The sequence below is a fragment of the Canis lupus genome, chromosome 11 (genome assembly GCF_003254725.2).
Source record: "Canis lupus dingo isolate Sandy chromosome 11, ASM325472v2, whole genome shotgun sequence".
In the NCBI taxonomy this organism is placed as follows: domain Eukaryota; kingdom Metazoa; phylum Chordata; class Mammalia; order Carnivora; family Canidae; genus Canis; species Canis lupus.
Window position 1 is genome coordinate 62812687 of NC_064253.1, and position 21955 is coordinate 62834641.

At 45.6% G+C, this 21955-nt stretch overlaps 3 long non-coding RNA genes across 6 annotated transcripts in view; 2 read left to right on the plus strand and 1 right to left on the minus strand.

Moving 5' to 3' along the window:
* LOC112650137 (uncharacterized) overlaps positions 1 to 2661 on the plus strand; it is a 52820-nt gene extending 50159 nt beyond the window's left edge. Inside the window, exons 8-9 of one of the 2 annotated variants that reach the window (XR_007414120.1) lie at positions 865 to 1196; positions 1523 to 2661. This is a non-coding gene — a long non-coding RNA (uncharacterized LOC112650137). The other variant, XR_007414119.1, reaches the window with a different exon arrangement.
* LOC112650138 (uncharacterized) lies at positions 558 to 21921 on the minus strand. The gene is made up of 4 exons (XR_004803720.2): positions 21641 to 21921; positions 3986 to 4916; positions 3790 to 3892; positions 558 to 1235 (listed from the first exon to the last, which is right to left on the minus strand). It is a non-coding gene; the product is annotated as an uncharacterized LOC112650138 (long non-coding RNA).
* The window catches only part of LOC112650388 (uncharacterized), a 35219-nt gene continuing 31728 nt past the window's right edge, over positions 18465 to 21955 (plus strand). For all 3 annotated transcript variants that reach the window (XR_003130128.3, XR_007414123.1, XR_007414124.1), the window contains exon 1: positions 18465 to 18753. This is a non-coding gene — a long non-coding RNA (uncharacterized LOC112650388). The remainder of the gene's footprint in view (positions 18754 to 21955) is intronic.

Genomic DNA, 21955 nt, shown 5'->3' on the forward strand with positions numbered 1-21955 from the left:
GCCCCAGATTGATAATGAGTTAATTTGTTGGTCAACCGGCTGCTTAGAATGCCATGTTAAGTGAAAAAAATACAAACATTTCAATCCCAATTTTATAACCATAACAACAAAAGGTATTTTTCTAGCCTTTATTGTGGCTACAAAATTGGGATTGAAATATAAATAAGTTTTACCTTTTTTTTTTATTAGCATTAGATTGCAACCTTTTTTAACGCTAATAAATCAAGCCTGCAAGCCTAATTTCGCACTGCTGCACGGTCCTCAAACACACGGGTGTGCTGTAATTTATTAATACAAGTATCTGCTAATAAGGTGTTGAGGGACATTTCCATATATGGAAACTTTTGCTTTCATAAATATGCTTTGCTAGCCACCCAGTAACCTACATTGCCCTCCTTTTATTCCTCAATTCATTTCTTTTTTTTTAATAATAAATTTATTTTTTATTGGTGTTCAATTTGCCAACATACAGAATAACACCCAGTGCTCATCCCGTCAAGTGCCCCCCTCAGTGCCCGTCACCCATTGACCCCCACCCCCCTCCCTCCTCCCCTTCCACCACCCCTAGTTCGTTTCCCAGAGTTAGGAGTCTTTATTCATTTCTTGCAGCAAATTCCTAGAAGTGTAATCTCTGGGGGAAAAGGATATGTGAATTTCAAAGACTCGGTATTTAATTAGTGATTTCAATCCGCCACACCTTCCCGCAGTGAATGAGCCAGCTTCTGTTACCGACCTTCATCAGCACTGATCACTATCTTTTAAAAAGCTTTGTCAATCTGATAGACATAAAGCCGTATCTCATCATTGGGTTAATTGGAGTGTCCTTATCACTAGTGTGGTTCAACTCTTTCTCTTGTTTTCTAGATGAGGAAACTGAGGGTGAGTGACTTGCCCATACCACGGATCCCACGGATCGATCCAGTAGGCCGCAACGTTGGATGTAAGCCAGCCCACGCAGACTCCCTGGCCTGCTGACTCCCCCATGGGTGACACCGCTCCATCGCCCCGTTGATGCTGGGGAGAGTCCCCCTGACTTCTCTGTGTTGACTGGGTTTCCATTCCTTGAGGCCACACCGTCAGGAGCTGCTGCTGGCCTGCTATGTCAAAGCAAGAAGACACCCTTCCTGGTGAGGGGCAGCGGCTCCCTCAGCCTGTCAGAGGGACAGTTCATGCTGTGCTCAGGGTGGAGGCCACAGGTATGGCAAATGCTTAGGTGGCTGGTTTCTATTGAACTCCTGGAAAGAAAATGAGAGAAGGACCTGAACCCCATGTTCTTTAGAGAAAACAAGCCTGAGCTGGCAGCCCACAGCCAAATAAACCCTCCCTTGCTGCCTCGGGGCAGGTTCTGCAGCCTGGCACACGAGGAGGCCCTGAGAACCAGGCCCGGCCTACCTCCACCCCGGGATCCACACCACCGTCTGCCATGCCAGCGTCGTTTGCTCACACTCCGTGTTTTCCTAGCATCTGCCTGTGTCTTGTCCTCCCTTTCCTCATCCTCTTCTCTGTTCCTTGTCCTTTTCAGAGGCCTCGATAGCACCAGCCTTGACTCTACCTAAAGTCCTCCCCTGGGGACAGGATTGGTTGTTTGATGTGTCCTCGAAGGGAACGTGTTTTACTCACCCCCGTGTGGTCCTGGTCCCACGTTCTCAAGGTGAATGGACTGAATGGGGGTTGAAAGTCCCACAGAGAATCTACAGGATTCCATTTGACATTGACTGCAGATTCCTTCATTCACCCAGCGTGTGTTCACGGAGGGGCCACAGCGAGCCAGACGCCGTTGGGCGCAGCCATAGAACAGACACTCCCTGTTCCAGCACGGAGGCTGTCAGCTTTCCAGCAGCTCTGCGTGTTGGCAGCTCTCAGCTGTGTCCCTCTGTGGGAATGTCCTCAGCTGAAAAGAGTGCCTAGCCCCAGCTTTCACTCCCTCTTTGAGGCAGCCTTTATCCAAGACAGGTCAATGGGAGGGTCTGGTCTCAATTTAAGACAACTCTGAAGGGTCGTCCTCAGCTCAGAGTCTCTATAGGACCAGCTGAGTCCTGTGTGGCTCCTGCTTTGCAGGTCAACTTCTCCATGTGTCCAGTCCTGCCCTCCCTGCTGTTGTACAGGGCTCGATCCCAAAGACTCTCCCCAGGAAACTTCTTACATGCGCATCTTCATTTCCAGGGATGCCACCTTGCTGGGGATCCCACCCTGTGACAGTAGTAAGCAAAACAGACATGATACCTGTCCTCACAGAGTTTTGAAGCTGGCCTAGTCATCAGACCTGCCTTTGTTTCTCCCCAAGGCCTATTCTAGAACATCCAGGCCCATTATAGGTGTGCTCATGGTGATGCTTGCCAGTGGTCCAAGCAAAAACCCTTGCAGCCATGCCATTCCCTGCAGCCATAATTAAGACAAGAACAGGACTGACTTGGCATCTTGTAATCATTCATATTTGTTCCATAAATCTGATATTGAGTGTCCTCTGTGTCCCAGGTCCCTGTGCCAAGGCCAGGGACAGAGATACGTAAGGTGTAGCTCTTGACTTTGAAGACCATCGTCTGGACAGGAAGATGGATAAGTAACCGGACAGTTGGGGACATAACCGGATCAAGGCCCCAGTGAAGTCCTGCAGAGCACTCTGGGAGCTCAGAGGACTTGGTAATGGCCGATTTAGGGGACCAGGGAAGGAATCCCAGAGAAGCAGAAGGAGGGGAGCAGGGTGAGGGTGGTGTTGATCAGATAAAGAAGGAGAAATGAATTTCAGATAGAAGAAATGTGTGCATCAAAGCACAACTAGGGGTGAGAGAATGAGCACATTCGTGTTCATTATTCACTAAGCTCCACAACACCCGAACAAGGTTGTCTGCAGGGATCCTTATCCCTATTTTATAGAGAAGCAGAGGCCCTGGGAGGATAACTAGCTTGTTATATACGGCTGCTGGACTTGAACCCGAGTCCTCTGGTATCAAATCGACGGCTCTGTTTATTGCCCTGGTCAGCAAATACGGAATTTTGTTTCCGTGGCCAGTATGGTGCCCGATGAGGATTAAAAGGCATGGAATATCAAGGCTCAACTCCAGATGTGCTTGCGTATAGCATAAACAACAACAACAACAGCAACGTGATAAGGTCATGGGACAAATGCTGGAATAAAGGTTCATGCAAATGCCCTGGGATCATGGCAGAGATAGGCCCCAGAGAAACGTGCTTAGCCCTGTTTAATATTTGGTACCAGTGATTTGGACAAAGACATATAAAGTCCGCTTATCACATCTGTGGCTGACATGCAGCTGGGAGGGATAGAAAAAATGATTGATGACAAAATCAAACTTCTAAATGATCTCAGTTGGCTGGAACGATGAGCCAAATCCAGTGAGATGGAGTGCAGCAGGGGTCCACGTGAGGGCCAGCATTTCCCTTCAAACAATCAATTGTGCGAGAATAGGAGGGAGCCCGGCCTGGCCCCCGGCCATAGGGGAGAGATGTAGGGACTTCCCCCGGCCTCAAGTCCAACTTACACCCAGTGTTTAAATTCAAAGTCTAACCAACTAGCACGCTCTCAAGTCTGTGTGAACATCATGGTCAGAGCGGTGGCTCACGTTTAGTGGGACAGCTCATGAATCAACTTTGAGGGTGGCCTGATTGGGGTAGGGGTCGGGGAGAGCATCTTCGGATGGAGGAGGAAGTTACTTACACACTTCTCCATTGAACGATGCTCCCCCTGCACCTACCACCTGGCTGGTCCTGGATAATACGGAATGTTGGTCTAGGACGCACTGGGACCTTGGCCGAAGGACTTGCACTTACATTCTGCTGTTCATCTGTTGTGTGACACTGGGAAAGTCACAGAACCCTGCTAGGCTTCAGTATCCTTCTAGAACGGGCACATCCATTGCAATTTCAAAGAGTCCTGTGAGTAACGAATGAGATCACGTATGTAGAATGCTAGACACAGGGCTTAGCCCGAAGGCGGTATTAAAAAATAATAGCACAAACTATTTACCATCCAGACAAATCCAGAGACATCTATCAACAGGCTGTAGGTCCCCAGGTCCTTTCGACTTAGGTTTAGAATCAGGCCTTCCGTCTTCAGGTAGGTTTCAGAAGGGATGATTTTTCTTTGTGTGATCATGCCTTTCTGTTGGAGGTGTGTGTCTGCGTATGGGTGCCTGCGTGTGTGTGTCTGTGCGTGTGTGTGTTGAAGTGCAGTAGAGTTCAAGACTGTGGAAGGACCCAGCTCTGGAATCCCTGGAGGCGTTACACAGGTGACAGAGACAGTCATCCACCTACCGAGTTGCTCCACAGCTCATCGGGTCCCGGAAGGCACTTGAATGAGGGTGGCAGGCAAAGCTGTCTTGGGCCCGATCTCCAAAATTCAATCCACTTTGATTCAAGTTGATCTTGGGGCCTCTGGGGTCTCAGTTTCCTCATCTGACAAGTAAGAGGGTTAGATGAGCCGAGTGCTTCCCAGAGACGCACCCTGGGGAAGATGCTGCGTGCGTCGAGGTCAGCTCCAGGCCGCTCCCTCCTCAGCTACAGTCCGGCTGCCCCACGTTAGGCTACCATGGAGATGAAGCCCCCCTGGCTGTGAGCACCCAGGCAGGGAAAAAAAAAAAAAAAAGTAATTCAGGCAGGTCCTTTCCGGCTAGGCGCACAGCCAGACTCCAGGGCCCCTGTGCGGAGGGCCCTTCCCCGCTCTGGGGGAAGCGGGCGAGGCTGCCTTCAGCTCAGGTGGTGATCCCGGGGTATTGCCCAGGGTATTGCAGATTGAGCGAAGTAGTGAGAGTGCACGCTTGCCATTTGTGTCGACGAGTCTCTTTGAAATTTTACTTCCGATGACAGTATTAATAATGAAGTGACAAAAACGAGTTGGAGACTCCAGCTCACTTTGTATTGCGGTATCGCACATGCAGACTTGCCTCGATTGACAGCGTCTGTCAAGAACAGTGTTAGCCACAGCATAAATAATTAGATGCAACTTTACACTGTGCTCTCATTTTAAAATTTTTAAAAAATGTCCTTTTTACATGACACTATGAGGTTGCCAATTTTCTTTTTTCTGCAAAAGATGGCTTTTCTTTCTGAGATTATCCTTTTCCCTTTTGAGGAGCTAGAGTGTGAAACTGTCATCCTTTTATGAGACGACATAGCAAGTGATGGAAGAGGTCTTTATTTTTATTTGAAATTGTTTTTTTATCGTATTGCTTGGAAGGATAAAAGGTTAATGACCTTGTGATTATTTCCCTCTCTAAAAAAACATTGGCCGGGTCCAGGAAAATACAAGAAAAAAAAAAAGCCTAAAAACACATTAAAAAAGAATTTATGGATTATATCCCTAAAGGAAGGAGATAGGTTTATAATCATTAAATAAAACACATGGTCGAGAGGGTTAATTTTGTGTCAACTTGCTTATGCCACAGGGTGCCCAGATGTTGGGTCGAACATCATGCTGGGTGTTTTGGGATGACGTTAACATTTAAATCAGTGGACTGAGGAAGGAAGATTGCCTGCCTGCCATGATACAGGTGGGCCTTGTTCAATCAGTTGAAGGCCCGTGGGACTAGAACGGAAAGGACCCTCCCCAGAGTAAGAGAGAATTCTTCTCGCCTGACTACCTTCACACTTGGATATTGGCCTTTTTGTTAACTTTGCACTTGGACTAAGCCATTGGCTCTTCTTGGGTCTTGAGCCTGCTAACCCTTCAGGCTACCGCTAACCAGCAGTTGTCCTGTTTCTTAGGACTTTGGGCTTGGAATAGAATCAAACCATCGGGTCCCCCTGGGTCTCCAGCTTGCTGGTTCACCCTGCTTGATCTTGGGACTTGTCAGTCTCCATGATTATGAGAGGAATTACATGAGTCAATTCTTTCTTATACACACACACACACACACACACGTCTACAGAAGTATATATATACAAGTGTATATATGTGTACAAAGTTATTTATTTGTTTATTTATTTATTTATCCATATAGTCTATCCCTGACTCAAACCCAAAAATGTCATCAGAGGTCCCCAAATAGCTCATGGCAAATAAAAAGAGCAACTGCTCTCTCAATCTACTTCTTTGGGACCTTCTGCCTCTGTCACTTAAACCCCTCTGCTCCTTCCAGATACAATGACCTCCTTCCCATCCCATCTTTATCTGTCAAAATCTTACATGTTCTTCGGGCACCTGGGGGGTTCAGTGGTTGAGCATCTGCCTTCAGCTCAGTGATCCCGGGGTCCTGGGATCAAGTCCCGCATCGGGCTCCCCGTAGGGAGCCTGCTTCTCCCTCTGCCTGTGTCTCTGCCTCTCTCTCTCTGTCCCTCATGAATAAATGCATAAAATCTTGAGAAAAAAAAAAAAAGAAAACCTTACATGTTCTTGAAGGCCAATTTCAAATATCACTGCCAAAGGAAGCCTCTGTTTTGCTTCCCCTGACGGCACGCGATCTCTAAGTCCACAGAGCCCTCGGCCATCCCTTCTTGGCTTCAGACTCTGCTTTACTGTGTGCTTATCAGTGCATTTCTGTCTCTTCCCTCCCCACTGGTGGACAGACAGCCGCTCCAGAGCAAGAACTGTCTTTCTCTCTTCCTCCTGGGGGAAGGCGGCTAATAAATATGGGACCAGTTGAATGGAATTGAAGAGTTCACCCTCGCTCCTCTGACTCAAACAACCCACACAAAATTGCTGGGTTGTAAATTTGCGCAGGAAATCTCAAAACATCAAATGTCATCTCCTACTTGCCATCTCCCCACTTTGGACTCAGGACAAGCCTGAAATGGCCCTGTCAGAATCGGTTTTCTTTGGCTGCAACCCCAAAAAGACCTGAGGTGTGAGTGGGAAGGAAAAAAATAAAGTCAGGTTTTTGAATCTGAAAAAAAAAAACAAAAACAAAAACAAAAAAACAAAAAAACAAAAAAACAAAAAAAAAAACAAAAAAAAAACAACCCATGAGAAGTGTTTGGGATAGATTTTTCTAAAGTTTGTGAGGAAGACATGTTCACCACCACCCCCCACTTTATTTACCCAGCAAGCTTCTTTCTGCAGGACAACCCACCATGGACACGCAGAACCTGGTGGCTACATAAGGCAGTGGCCTTGGCAACACGCTGATTATAGATGGATATGCGTACAGCTTAGCGTGGCATTCAAGGCTCCCTAACCTACAGTTACAATCCTCTTCCTCCTTCTCTTCAGCTCACTAAATTCAGCTGGTGCAGCCGAGCCAACATTTGCCGTATCCTGCACTGTACCAGGAAGCCAGGAAGCCTGGACTGAGAAGATTAAGTCCATCTCTTCCAGAGGATCAACACTAGATGGTTCTAAAGAAGGAGCGATGTTCATCAAACATGGAACAGAGGAAGTCAGGACTCCGAGCCACACTGCAGAAAACAGTGACACCAGCCAGAACTGGGCTTAATTGCTGTAGGTTCTGTAGATGGTGCTTGTAAAGATAGATTTCTATTTACTTTCTAGGGATTATAAAAAACATTTTTAAAAAGATCTAATTTATTTATTTGAGAGAGAGAGAGAGAAGCAGACTTCCCCCTTCCCTGAGCAGGAAACCCAATGTGGGGCTCGATCCCCGGACTCTGGAAATCATGACCTGAGCCGAAGGCAGATGCTTAACTGACTGAACCACCCAGGAGCCCCAATGACATTTTAAAAATTACATTTTTTTGGTTTGTTGTATAGTAACCTTATCCAAATTATTTAATCTTTTTAAGCCATGTTTATTCAACCTTAAGATGAATGTCAACATACATAGTAGCTTCTCAAAAAGTGTTTTGCATCAATAGTGGGTAAGAGTGCTCCACGGATTTCCAAATATTATTTGATTTCTACTGGTTTGTGTACACACGGTATAAAGCAGTGTTTGATAGCCTGTGTTCCTGTGGAGGGAAAAGAAGGGGTGCGCAGGCACCAGGACCTCTTCCAAGTCACATTCAGGAATCGCTTGGTGACCCCACATAGATCACTTTATTTTTCTATCCCTCCCTCATGCCTGACGTAGAAGACAAGGAATACTGTCTCTGCCTTCTATCTACCTCCTCCAAAGATAGAGAAGATGATTTAGAGTCCAGGACACAGTGAGTACCTTTGGGAAAATGGAAGGCAAGATTTTTTTGGTCAATTGCCCTCCCTCTCGTTGCTATTCTTTGCCAAAGACAGTTTTTCATGACATGTTTGTATTCTTCAAGGCTGGTAAGACCTCCAGCTTGGAACACAAAAGTGCTTAACTGCGAGAATGACCTGGTCTCGACTTCAAACTTGGAGAAGCTTGACAAATACGTTGAGGACGAAAGATGCGTGTCTACCTCGGAAGTGAGTACAGGACTGGCGGACGGTTGTCGTGAGGAGAACCCTGGGGTCAGGACACCTGGGTTTGAATTCCTGTGCTGCTTTTCATCAGCTATTTGACAGAGAGGAGCAAATGAATTCACTTCTCTGGTTCTTACTTTTTTTTTTGTAGATAAAATAGCAATATTTTATCTATTTCTCCTAAGGTTTCGCATCCACACAGGCCCTCAGTATACTTAGTCTTGAAGCTCAGGCACTTAGAAGGTGACACTGTATGGAAGGCTACCGAAGCTCCGCACATCTCTGGTGCCCCATGGAGAGACATCTCTATCTTCTCTCTCTTCATTCGCTCCCGTGGTGATCTAGTGTTTCATGGTCTCCAATACCATCTACGTGTCTGTGATTGTCATCGACCTGGATACTCTGCACTTCCCCTTGGACGCCTAACAAGCTTCTCAAACTCAACCGGCTTCACCTACGATCATCCCCAACTCTGCACATGGCAGCTTCTTCCACTCACTTAGGCTCAAACCCTCAGAGTCTTTCTTGACTCCTCTCTCTCAAATCCACGTTCAAGCTCTCAGCAAATCCCAGAGGCTCTCTTCGTTTCCATGATACGTACCAGAGCCCGGCCCCTTCTCACCACCTCTAGGGTTGTCACTTTCTGATCCAACACACCATTTGCCTTCTTCGCCTGGATTCCTGCAACGGCTACCTGACCAGACTCTCTGCTTCTGTGCTTGCTCATATAGAAACTCTTCTCAACACAGCAGCTAGCGCCATCCTATCTTAAAAAAATAATAAGTCCAATCCTGTCACTCCTGTTCAAAACCTCCTCAAGATGCTCCACTTCTACAGAGTCAAGCCAAAGTGTTACCACAATCCCCACAACCCCCATACCTCTCTGACTTCTGGCTCCTTCCACTCCAGCTCCACTAGTCTCTGCCCCTCGGTACCCCGGGAGCGCTCCTGCTCACAGCCTTCACTCCAGTGGTTTCTTCTGCTTTCAATACCAGCTTCCCAAATAGTTCCATATCTCACTCTCTCACTTCCTTCAACTTTTGTTCGAATGTCACTTTCTCAACAAAGCCTTCCCTGACTATTTATTATTTATTTACTTAGATTACTTTTAAAGATTTTTATTTATTTATTTATGAGAGAGAGAGTGAAGAGTGAGTGAGGGAAAGGAAGGGAGCAGCAGATTCCCAGCTGGGCAGGGAGCCCGATGCAGGGCTTGATCCCAGGACCCAGAGACCATGCATGACCTGAGCCTAAGGCAGATGCTTAATCAACTGAGCCACCCAGGTGCACCTGCCTGACCACCCCATTTAAAACTATACCCCGATACCAGCTCCCCAATCCCCTTCCCTATTTTTTTGTATCCATAGCACTTTTGACCTTCCAACATTCTATATTCTACTTACAGCTCTCTGTGAGAGCAGATCATTTTATTTTTTTAATTCACTGATTTATTCCTCTGTAACCATGCCTGGTCCCTGGTAGGTACTTAGTAAATATTTGTTGAATGAATGAACAGCATATTCTATCCTATAAATAAGAATAAGGAGTATCAGTTCATGTACTCTTGAAAACAACCATCGGTTACATTATCTTCCATTTACAGATTAAAACACTGAAGCTCTGAGAGATTGAATAATTTACTTAAAGAGCGTGTATGGACAGATTAAATCAGGTCTCACGGTTTGCAAATCCATGCTCTTTCTATTATGTTATAAAACAGGATACATTTGAAAAGCACCCTAAAATTTATGCTTACAAATTTTCTTTTTAAATTTCTGGCCTTACCTCCTTGCATAATTCCTTCAGGTCCGGCATCTATCAGGACGTTTAGATAAGAAAGGATTCTGTGCCCCAGCACACATCCTACAGTGATCTGTACGTGTGTTGAGCCTTGGCTCTGTTCCCAGACAGAGTCTTCTCTGTCCCCTCTCACTGGGCCATCAGAGTGTAGAAAACCAGGCTGGGGAGGGCTGGTGTTTCATGCAAACGCTGACAAGTCCCTTGACTTCATGTCCTAGTGCCTGACACCTCCTCCCCCTGTCAGGCAGCCTTCTGTGTCTAGGCTTCTGAAACAACTTTTTCCTTCCTTCACACAGCTTTTGTCTTCCTGCTCTTAGCTTGACGTTGTGTCTGGCCACACGGGCCATGTTGGCTATTTTTACTGACAGCAGCCACCAGCGCATATGGTTCCTATTACCACAAACTGTTACCTTCATTGAAACCAGTTTGCAAATGAGTGGACTGCAGACAGCAGGGAGGTCAAGCCCACGTGGCCACTCACAGGACTCCTGGGATTGGCCTGGACAGGTATGTTGGTCTTCATGAATGTCCTTTAAAACCAAATTGGGTTGGACAAAATGCTGATTAATTACACAGATTTTATTTTTTTTCTTCTCCTTTTCCTCCATGCTCAATTTAGTAGGTTTTCAATGGGGTCAAATTTCAAAGACGGGCTGCTTTTTATAGAGAGACAAATTTGAGTTTTGTTTCTTTCCATTTCGGGAGCTTGCTCCGTGATGATATCTAGATGAGACGTGATCCATGTTAACCCCTCAGGGAGTGACGAACAATGCCACGCAGCTGTCAGTGCAGAGAATAGGAGCAGATGATGGGATGTGGTGGGTCCTAAACACCTCCTGCCTCTAGGCGGATGCTTAGACACTCGGAGCTTCAATGTTATGGATAACACTTCCCTCACTACGGAAAACACCTTAGAAGCCACAAAACGTTTTCAAACACAGCATCTTATTGGAGTCTCACAGCCTTGCTTCAAGACTGGCTTTTTCACTTCTCTCTTAGAGGTAACGGGACAGAAGCTTGGAGGACCTCACTCACTCTCTCAAGTCTCCGTACCTAGTAAGGAATGTCAGCCTGGACCTCAGACCTCAACACTACTGTTGCCTGAATGGCCTGAAACAAAACCAGGCAAGACTTGTTCAAAGACATCAGCTAGCAGCTTGCAGCAGGGCCTGATGGGGCATGTCTCATCGAAACTGGAAGCTGGCATTGAGACCCGGGCTCACGATGGCACTCTAAAGCTGCTGCCACTCCAGCTGGATGACACAAAATGGGTGTAAACAAAGGGCTTCTTCCTGCAGTGTAGAATGTCATCTTAGGAAGGTCCGGGAGCTATGGTAGTGCACTGCACGCAAGCCTGCCAGAGCGGCGGGGAGGTGAAAAGGAAAGCTCTGGAATTGGAATGAGTCTGGAGGCAGGGGTAAGTTATCACGAGACCTCTTCCAGACTGACCCGCTGTGATTTGGGACCTCCCAGTCAGGCCCTCCGAGGTCTTCTGGCCTTCGCTTTCCTTGCTTCCAGCTCCGCTGAGTTCTTTTAGACACACACAGCTTTTTCCCACTTCAGGGTCTTTTGGCATGATATTCTCTCTCTCTCTCTCTCTCTCTCTCTCTCTCTCTCTCTCTTTTTAAATATTTTTAAAATTTAAATTCAATTTGCCAACATACAGTATACACCCAGTGCTCATCCCATAGGCATAGTATTCTCTTTACTTGAAACACTCATCCCCTGTTCTTTGCAAGTCAGTTTTCCACATAAATGTCCCCAGCTCAGAAAGTCTTTCCTTGGCCACTAAAATGGGTTGAATAGTGACTACCCCCCCACCTCTGAAAAAAATATATTCATGGGCCAACATCTGAAAACTTTCCTGTTTGGAAAAAGAAGGTCTTTGCAGATGCAATCAAGTTCAGGATCTTGAGACGACATCATCCTGTATTTTGGGCTCTAAATCCAATGACAGGCATCCTTAGTCTGTATAAGAAGAAGAGAGAATGTGGAGACAGGCAGAGAGGAGGCAGTGTGAAGACGGAGTTAGAGACCGGAGTTATGCAGGTCTGTGCCAAGGAATGGTAACAGCCACCAGAAGTCGTTGGAGGCAAGGAATGAGCACCCACCCCCACCCCCACCTGGGATCCCTCAGACAACACAGCCCTGCTGACACTTGTACTTCAGAAGTCTGGCCCTAGAACTCGGAGAATACATTTCTGTTCTTTTTAACCCACTAATATGTGGTCATTTGCTCCAGCAGCCCTACCTGTGGAATAAATAAGTTCTGACTTTTCTGGCTTCATGTCACTCCCTGTGTCCCTCTACACTTCATGGCTGTCACATCCCTCTCCCCACTGCCCCCTCCCTCTTCAGTTCCTCTACGCATGCAGCTTCCTCCATCCAGATGCTGCCAACCCCTTGTCTACCTGGCAAACTCTATCTAGTTCTTCAAGACCGACTCCAGAGCCTTCCAAGGGAAGCACGGCCTACTTTCCATCCCTGTGGCCCATTATTGCCTCTCTGCTGGAGCACATAAGGGAGCTCATGTGATGTCTGAGTACTTGGCTGACTTCCAAGTAGGTTCCAAGCTCTTAGGGCAGCCAGGACCAGGCCTCATTCCTGTCTGTCACCCAGGACCCGACACAGGGCCTCGCACTGTCAGGGTACTCCATGCCAGGGAGTTAAATACTGACTCTTTGCAGAAAATGGCTACTATAATCCACTTTTAAACATAGTATGTATGTATGTATGTATGTATGTATGTATTTATTTATTTATTTATTTATTTATTTTTAGGGCAGTTTAGATTTACAGAAAAATTAAGAAGATCGAACAGAGTTTCCATATACCCTGCCCCCAGGTTCTCCCACTATGAATGTCTTAACATTGGTAGGGTACATACGCTACAATTAATGAGCCAATATTAACATACTATTATTAACTACACTCCATGTTTTATTCCAATTTCCTTAGTTTTTACTTTGTTTGTTGTCGTTGTTCCAAGGTCCCATCCAGGATACTGGCATTGCATTTAGTGGTTGTGTTGCCTTAGGCCTCTCTTGGCTGTAACAGTTTCAGACTTTCTTTGTTTTCGATGACCTAGACAGTGTGGAGGGGTACCGGGCAGGTATTTTATAGAACATCCCCCTATCATTATGTAATGCATTTCTCGTGATTAGAGTGGGATGATGGGTTTTTAAGAGGAATCTCTCGCAGATGTAAAGTGCCACATCACATCATCACAGTGTAACAAGTGTGCATCTACTGACATGATTTAGGATGTTGATACTGACCTTGATCACCTCACAGAGGTCATATCTGTCAGGTTCTCCACTGCGAAGTTATTTTTCTGCCTTTTCCATACTCTGTACCCTGGCAGGAAATCACTACTAACAGCTACAATTCGTTCTTAAGCTGTAATTATGCTTTGATTTACTAAGTGGTGCTCTTGATAACATCCACCATTAATTAATTGTCCCAACCCTCTAAACAGGAAACTGATGGTCGGAGGGGTTAAATTATATTTCTAAGGTCATAGAGCTAGTAGGAATGGAGATGAATTCAGTTAGATTGGACTCCAAACGCCCTTTTTATACTGCTTCCCTAGAGTACTAATCAACTAAATCCTTAACATTGCTTTCCAAGTGTCCCAGGTCTTGCTTTGCTGAGAGTGAAACAGAAACCTGGATTGGGAGCAATAATTTACCATCTATACTGTCTTTGGAAGCAGCTTAACATGCATGCAGATTTATTCCATGTACCAATATGAATCTCTTCATGTGCCCCCAGTACCATGAGGAAAAGTCGCCAACTCACGTCTGCTCTGCGTAGAGCACCGCGGGCATGTCAGGCAATAGCTGTGGTGCTCTGGCTCAGGTATATAGCACACTCAGAGTTGAGAGGAGTGGGAGGGCAGAAAGGTTTTAGGATTGTTGTTAAGGCTATAGGGAAGAAATGCAATATAACATCGCAGAATACCAGCGTTTAAGGAACTTGGACGTCCAGCAAGCGGTAGTGACAAACACAGCTCGCTATTCAGGGAGATGTTGGCAGAGCTGGAACCAGAAGCAATGTCTTTGGCTTCACTCAGAACTCTTTTATTGGAGAAAAGTGGCCTCCAAGAAGCGAAGTCATGGTTGATCATTTTGACACTCAGTAGGTTCCATAGGTAAGAACAGAGTCTAAGAAATGGGCTTTCCATGACTGGGGAGCTATTGTCTTTACAGCACTCTGGTACCATTTGTGGGGCCGTGTTGGAACATAACTAATCCCTTATGAGCCTCATCTGTCCTCCATGAGTAAATCCTTAGCCTCTAGGTTAACTAGGACTAAAAGGTAAAGGGCCCATAATAGAGTATATAAAAAGATGGGAAACACTAAAGAAAGATGAGGAGATGCAATGATCCAAGATCTCTTATATCTTCCCTTCTGACCAGGAAAACATCTTGCTTTTCCCTGAGGCTATTTCCAGAGCTTGGATGAGGACCAGTGACAGGGTTGCAGGTCCACTGGTCTACATGACCACAAGCAGAAATCAGGTAACACAGGTTGGATCCTTTAACTTTTATAGGGTTTGTGGAATTACAACATCAAGGGCTACTATGATAAGTCAGGGGCATCTGAAACTGTTCAGAATAAATTCTTTTTAAGATATCTCTCTCCTATATCATCTCCTGTGTGTCTTCCAGTAAATTTGACATGATTGTCTTCATTTTAAAGAGGAATAAATGAAAGCTTAAAGAAGTTAAGTCTCTTAGTTGAGGCTATGAAGCTAAAACTGGATTCAAGATTTCAATCCTGATATTTTGACAATTTGATGGTAATCATCTTGGTCTCTTATTTCTGTTTGTAACATACACCAATTGATTCTAAATATCCTATAATGCATTCTAAGTCCAGATATTCCAATCAGTAACAACTAAAGAGGCAGTTTTGGAAGATGGATGACATATTCTATTTCCAAAAATTGAAAAATAAAAGGGGGGTAGGGAGCTGAGGGATTTGGGGTGGATCTTAAGGGATCTTATTGCTCCAGGGAATGCTAAAGATGCCAAATGCACTAGGGAACTGGCTGAGGTGGAAGCAGAAAAGAATATGGTATAAATAAAGCTACTAAAAGAGCTGAAGTGAGTTTTAAGATGGGGGATGGAGTGGGGAGGGGGTCTGATTCATTTCTACTAGCCTAACAGTGCCCTGCAGTGAGCCTGACACATGTAGACTTCAGACTAGTGCTAGTTGAAAGGCAGAAAGAAAGAAAGAAGAAAGAAAGAAAGAAAGAAAGAAAGAAAGAAAGAAAGAAAGAAAGAAAGAAAGGAAAAAGAAACAACAAAGAAAGACAATTGATGAGATAGGTTGAAACAGTCATTAGTTTACCTTCTTGGGACTTTCCTTTTTGGGACATATTTCAAACAAAGTTTTTTCAAGTGTAAATGTAAGGGCTAATTACACAGAAGGAATCTCAAGCAGTAACAATGATGGAGAGACACAAAGGGTGACTAGCTTGGTGGGGCTAAGAGTGGGTGGGGAACTTCTTTTGATAATGGATCAAATGGATACAGAAGAAAGACAATGACACTGTGACAGTCAAGTTGTGGGGACAATGAATGAACAAGCAGCGTCTTGAAGAAAAACCTGTAAGACTAGAGAGACAGATAGAGATAATACCAAAAAAAGTGCAAATAATTGTTTAAAAGTCTAAACTCCAAGCAATAATCTAACTTCAAAGTGAGAAACCAAAGAATAGAGAGAAGTGGACAAGGGTTTTTCAGGAAGAAGCATTTCCCTCCCCATCCTGGGAGGTTGCGGGGCAGGCACTGAGTCCAGGAGGGCTATCCTCAGAAAACGCTCCATGCTCACTAAAGGGAAGGTGTTGAATATGAGGAAAATGAGGGCAGTTTCCAGATGACAGGCAGGCACATTCTATCAGCCAGTGAATGAAGCTCTTCACCCTCCCCTTCTCAAGATTTCTTTTTGTTTAAAAACAAACGAAATGAGCTTTCCTAATATACTATTTCTGGTCATAGACATAGCAGCAGACTTTGCTCATCTGCCCCCGCTCTGATCATCTCTCCAGGGCTGGGGAGTCAAGGATGAAGGGGTGTCGAGGGGAAGGGGCTGAGGTTCTTTGGAGAACACCGATGGAGAGACACCGGTAAGGAAAACCAGCTTACCATGTGCTGGGCGGTGCGCGATGCATTTTCACATGGTTCATTTCATTTCCTCCAGACCATTGCCCTGTGACATGGCTGCACATATTTTTCCTGTTTTAGTATTGAAGAAACTAATTAAGTAATTCATCCAAGATCATACCACTTGTTGGTGATGGGGCAAAGATTCGACTCCAGGTTCTATGTTCATAATTGTGGTGGTGACTGCAACCCTCGGGCCCTCCCTGAGCCTCAGTATAATTTTGACTGAGGTCAGTGAGGCATGCATCACTTTGGAAATAAAAATCACCCAAACAAGAGAGATCAAACAACAGCAACAGCAACAACAACAACAACAAAAACCTGGAGAATGAAATGCCTGACACATTGCTGTGCATATAGTGGTTTTAAATGAGTGCTTCCCTGGGGTGCCTGGGTGGCATAGTCCGTTAAGGGTCATACTCCTGGTTTCAGCTCAGGTCGTGATCTCAGGGTCATGAGATCGAGCCCCGTGTCAGGCTCTGTGCTCAGCATGGGGTCTGCTTAAGACTCTCTCTCCCTCTGCCCCTCCTCTGATGCCCACACTCTCTCACGCTCTCTCAAAATAAAGAAATAAATCTTTCAATCAATGCTTCCCCTCCCTTGGCCTCCATCCCATACACTGTGCCCCAATATGACCACTCCCTTTGACAAATGGAGGGGTAGACTTAATGGGTGTTGTTTTGTTACATTCCCTTAGTGTGGATGGAGGCCAGCATTCCAGTGTCCATTATGCGGACAAACAAGGAGAGCTGTCTGAGACAAGGGTACTGGCCTGGCGGATGTGACCTCAGGTCCGTGGTAGGGTGCAAGCATAGGCCACCTGCACACTTAATTCTTGTTCTGTGTCAGTTAGTCTTTACTGCCTGAAGACACTTCCAAAGATATGTGATTTAATAAATGGACTAGTAATTTTACCTCCAAGACGAGTTGCTCCATTACATAATTCTCATAGCACAGGATTACTTATGAGTAAGACTGGAGCACCTGTGGGACACTAGACTTCGATGTACAGAATGTATCCATGGTAAATCGAATGAAAAAGGAAGTAGCAGTAAAACTGGATAAGTGAGGTAAGTAGCTGGTAGAGCAGAAGTCAAAGTATTTGCTAGGGTTTTACATATAGTAGGTGATGAAAAAAGATGTTAGGGACCACAAGAAAGAGGAGCAAATTATCAGTGTTCACCCTCCTATTCTCTTTTCTTTTCTTCATCCTATTAAAGGCAATTGTTTTCCCACTTATATCAGGCAGTTCAGCTACAGGAAACTGAGACATTGAAACATAGTGGCTTAAATATTCAGAGGGTGACTTTCTCACATCTGTTAAGTCTGGCTTCTGGAATTGGTTCAATGCTTCACCAATGTCAAGACCAGGAGTCACACAATTCCTTCAGCCTTTAATTCATTCTGAGCACCCCATAGTCAAAAAATAGCTGCCACAGCTCCAGGTATCACATGGTTTTTTTCAAGACAAAGAGAAGGGGGGAGGGACTGCGTAGACCACATATACCCTTTTTATCAGAAACACTAGTGTTTAACCACAAGCTGAAAGCAATATTAACAGAGATTGACTTATAATATGATCCACTGTAGAATCAAGTAACTGGAAACAAATTTTATGGCTAAAGAGAAAGGGACTGCTTAGGCATATGCTGTTACATCTTTACAATAGAAAATTAGGCAGACAATAAAATATTTTTAAAGAAATTGGAGATTTCTTAATGATATTGAAAAATGCTCATTTCAAGTTTTAAGTGAAAAAAGCAGAATTCAAGCTGTATGGTTGCAATTACAATATTTAAACATAGGTATACAGAAAGAGGATTGAAAGCGACTCTTCCAGGGTTATCAGAGTTTTTCCTTTTCTTTCTTTCTCTATACTTTGTCTCTCTGATATCTTCCCCAATGAACAGGTTTAGTAACCAGGAATTATATAATTAAAAAAGAGCTCACCCCTGCCAGATCTCCACCTTTTCCACTCCTTGATTCCCACTCCCCTCCTGCCAATAAACACTCACTCCCATGTCTAGTTCTCAACCCTTGGCCTACACAGAGAGCTTCAGATTGTCAACTGCTAGGGCAAGTCAGATCATTCAATCCCCAGGCTGACTTTGGTAGGGCTGCCATATGTCCCAATTTTTACCTGCTGTATAGGTGTAATTATTAATAGACAATTCAACCTTTTCCTTTCAGAAATATCCAATGTGGATGGTAAATTATATGCTCTCCTTGAATTTGAAGGATGAATAGTGACTCTGAATGAAGCCAGGGATGTAAATAGACCATCAAGGCATTCCATTTTGCTAAGGTCACAGAACCCACTAGGTGCCATGGGACATTCAACAAAGCAAAGAGCCTTGGAGGGATGGAGATGTAGCTTCGAATTTGAACTCCATCTCTGACAAGCTGCCTAACCAGTGGATCTCCAAACTTTGGTGTCCTTTCCTACAAACTGAGCACTGTAACACCCACGTCACTGAACCATGACCTGAAGTAAGTGAGAGAGTCCATCCAAAGTGCCAGAGGGTCTGGCCTTCTGCCTGGCAAGCAGAAGCCAGCTACCACCCCCACTCTTATCATAACCACTCTGAGGTCAGTAACCTCAAGTGAATCCCAGGGATCCCCTAGGCTCTCCTTGGTGCAGAAATGGCAAGGAGGTATCCTGGAATCAATGTCAGGGTGATTCAGAGAAGTGGTGAAGGGCATAATCATATCTGATTTATATGCATGAACATGCAGGGAAGAATGTGAGAGAATTAGTGACAGGAACTAAAAAGGCTTTAAAAAACACGAATGTCACTTCCATCAGTTGACAATTTTCCAACCATGTTGGCTATCTGCTAGGGGATTCCGATATGCTCTTGATGTCTATTTGAGACTGTCCTTCTGGGAAAGGCCCGGGGGACATTCAGTGGGCCACTAAGAAGCTCTGTGTAAAGGGATGCCCCATCACAAACCTGGAGGAGCAGAATAAAAAGCTTGTGTGGACCCATCCTGGGTTTAGCCTTTGGACCTGAAACTCTGGCACTCCTTTCCCTGGGAAGGAATTAAATAATTTTTGAGCAATAATGCAAAGAGAAGAACAGCATTGTATCCAACTTCTGACATCTTCTCCTTGGTTGTCATAAAGTCAAGAGTCTTAGAAGCCAGGTTTTGTTGGGAAGAGAACCAAAACAACTTCAAAATTCCCAAAGCTCCCTTATTATCAAGAGCCACTTTGAGTGTGTTACCCTGAGCAACTTGGAAGGTGAGGTGGGATAGATTCCTGGAAACACAAAGAGAAAAAAGGGATGATTCCATTGAAGGGCTCATGGAGTAGAAATAAGAACAAGATCTCCAAGTCAGTGTCCTTACTACCACCGTCATTTGAGGGAGTCAACACTGGGGGGGAAGGATAGAATATTTCAGTAGAAGAGAATCAGAACATTGCCTTGCTTCCTTGATAATCTTGGGAACAGCTGATAGTAACATTGACAGCAACGAGAAGAGCTTATACTGTGGGCGTATCACGAGGGCCAGGTGGTGGTCTAAGTCCACTCCATACCCGATCCATTGAACTCTCACAGCGACCTTCTGGGGCAAGGACTAGCACTGGCCCTGTTTCAGAGATGAGGCCATGAAAGCACAGAATTTCAAATACATTGTCCAAGGCCATTGGCTAGAAAGTGACCAAGCTTGGTTTCAAGCACAGGAAGGATGATCCAGAGTTCATGCTTCAAGCCTCAAGCCACCGCTGCTTCTTGGTCGTGACATGAGATCATATGTCTTCGGGGCTTGTTATGAGCCAAATTCTGTTTTAAGTGTATTACAAATATTATCTCATATGACACCCCAAAACCATATGACATGGGTGCCATTGTCATCCCCCTCTACGCGTGGAACAGAGACCGAGGGAAGCTTTAAAACTTTCACAAAATCATACAGCCAGCAAGTGTCCCAGAAGGATTTGAACCCAGACTGGATTTGGATCTGGATCCCTGCTGATGTAGCAGAGCCTCACGAGTCTGCAGTGCCAGGGAGAGCGGACATGGGACGACCCTGGGCTCTAATGAACCAGAGAAGCGGCCCTGGGGAGGACTTGGTCCTCTAGCTCGAAGACAGCACTTACCCACATTTCCCTGCTCCATCACCATCAAGACTCACCTGGACTTACAAAGGCTAGAGCTAAGCTCCTGCCACTTCCCCCCTCTCTTCTCTCTCCATTATCATCACAACATAACTGGAGTAATAGAAGGAGAACACTCATGCCCCATCACCTTCTCTTCTCTGTCTTCACCAAGGTTCCCCAGGATTAACAGAAAAGCCTCCCTAATGACTTGTCTGTGGTCCCTCCCCACCATAGCCAATCCCTCCTGTGTCACTTGAGACAGCTCAAGCTGACAAACCTTCAATGGTTCGCCTTGGCTATGGTAGCACTGTCCAATGGAACTTTCTGTGATGATAGAAATGGTCTATATCTGCCCTGCCCAATATAATGGCCACTAGACACAGGTGACTGTTGAGCACTTGAAATATTATGACCTGTGCCACCAAGGAGCTGAATTTTTAATTTTATTTGATACAAATTTATTTAAATAGCCTCGTGTGGCTAATAACTAAAGGTGGGCTAGAGGGTGAAGCCCCACGTCTTTAGATTGACCCTTTCTGACCTGGGCACTGCCTTCTCATTTAGCCCAGAGTGTTCTTGCCACCCGTCCTTCCCCTGCAGCTGTTTGTAGGGTCTTGATCCAGCGGAGCTATTTTGTGCCTTCATGCTTTCGCACGGCGCTGGGGCTAGTGCAACACAAGCAAGCTGCTCGCTCTCACTGCCATGCAGTGCTTTCCCTTCTCCATCAGTCCCCACTCGGTCTTCAAGCCCCACCTCAAACGTCTCTTCCACCGGAAAGCCTTTCCCAGCATCCCCAGCCAGAACTGGGTCTCTTCCCATCCATGTCACCAAAGCTTACACAACACTTGGCCATCTTTCTTCTGACCCTGAGCACCCCCTGCCTATTTGCCCAGCTGCCTCTCCCCCGGCCCGTCAGTTCTGAGACACCCTGGGACCACGAGTCATTCACCTCTACAGCATCGAGTCCTGGCCAGAGGAGGGGCTCATTCAGTGAACGTACATTCAATTATCGAAATGAATTTTTATGGCACTGGAGGTCTTCCACCCATCAGACCTGATCCACAGTGACAGCTGCCCCTACAATTCTCAGATGTGATCTTCTTGCATGCTCTTCTAAGTCTAGCTAGACTTCTCCCCCGAAAACCACCCCGTCCTCCCAGTCCCTGGCCTCTCCACCACACATCTGGCCACCTTCTCTCCCCTCCCTGCCGCAACATGTCCTTGCTCTGTTGGCCTCTGCCAGACTTTGGACTCTGGCCCACCCCCTCTTACCTCCAGTGGAATTGGATGCCGTTGGTCTTGGCAACAACCTGGAGGCTATACTTGTTCCTGTACCAGCGCTAATTAGTTACTGAACAAACAGCAAGAGAGCCTCAGGATAGGCCCGCGTGCAGGACTTTCAGACTGGGTGGAAAATGTCAAGATGTAATGAAACTTCTGCTCTGAATCACGTCTGGAGAATGAAATGTTAGAGAGAGCCAAGTCCTGCAACACATGAGAAAAATAGGAGAATGGGGCACAGTTCTCGGAGTTTCAAGGCTTCTGGAACATGGTTGGGAGGGGGTGGAAATTCATGTGGCCCGGCAG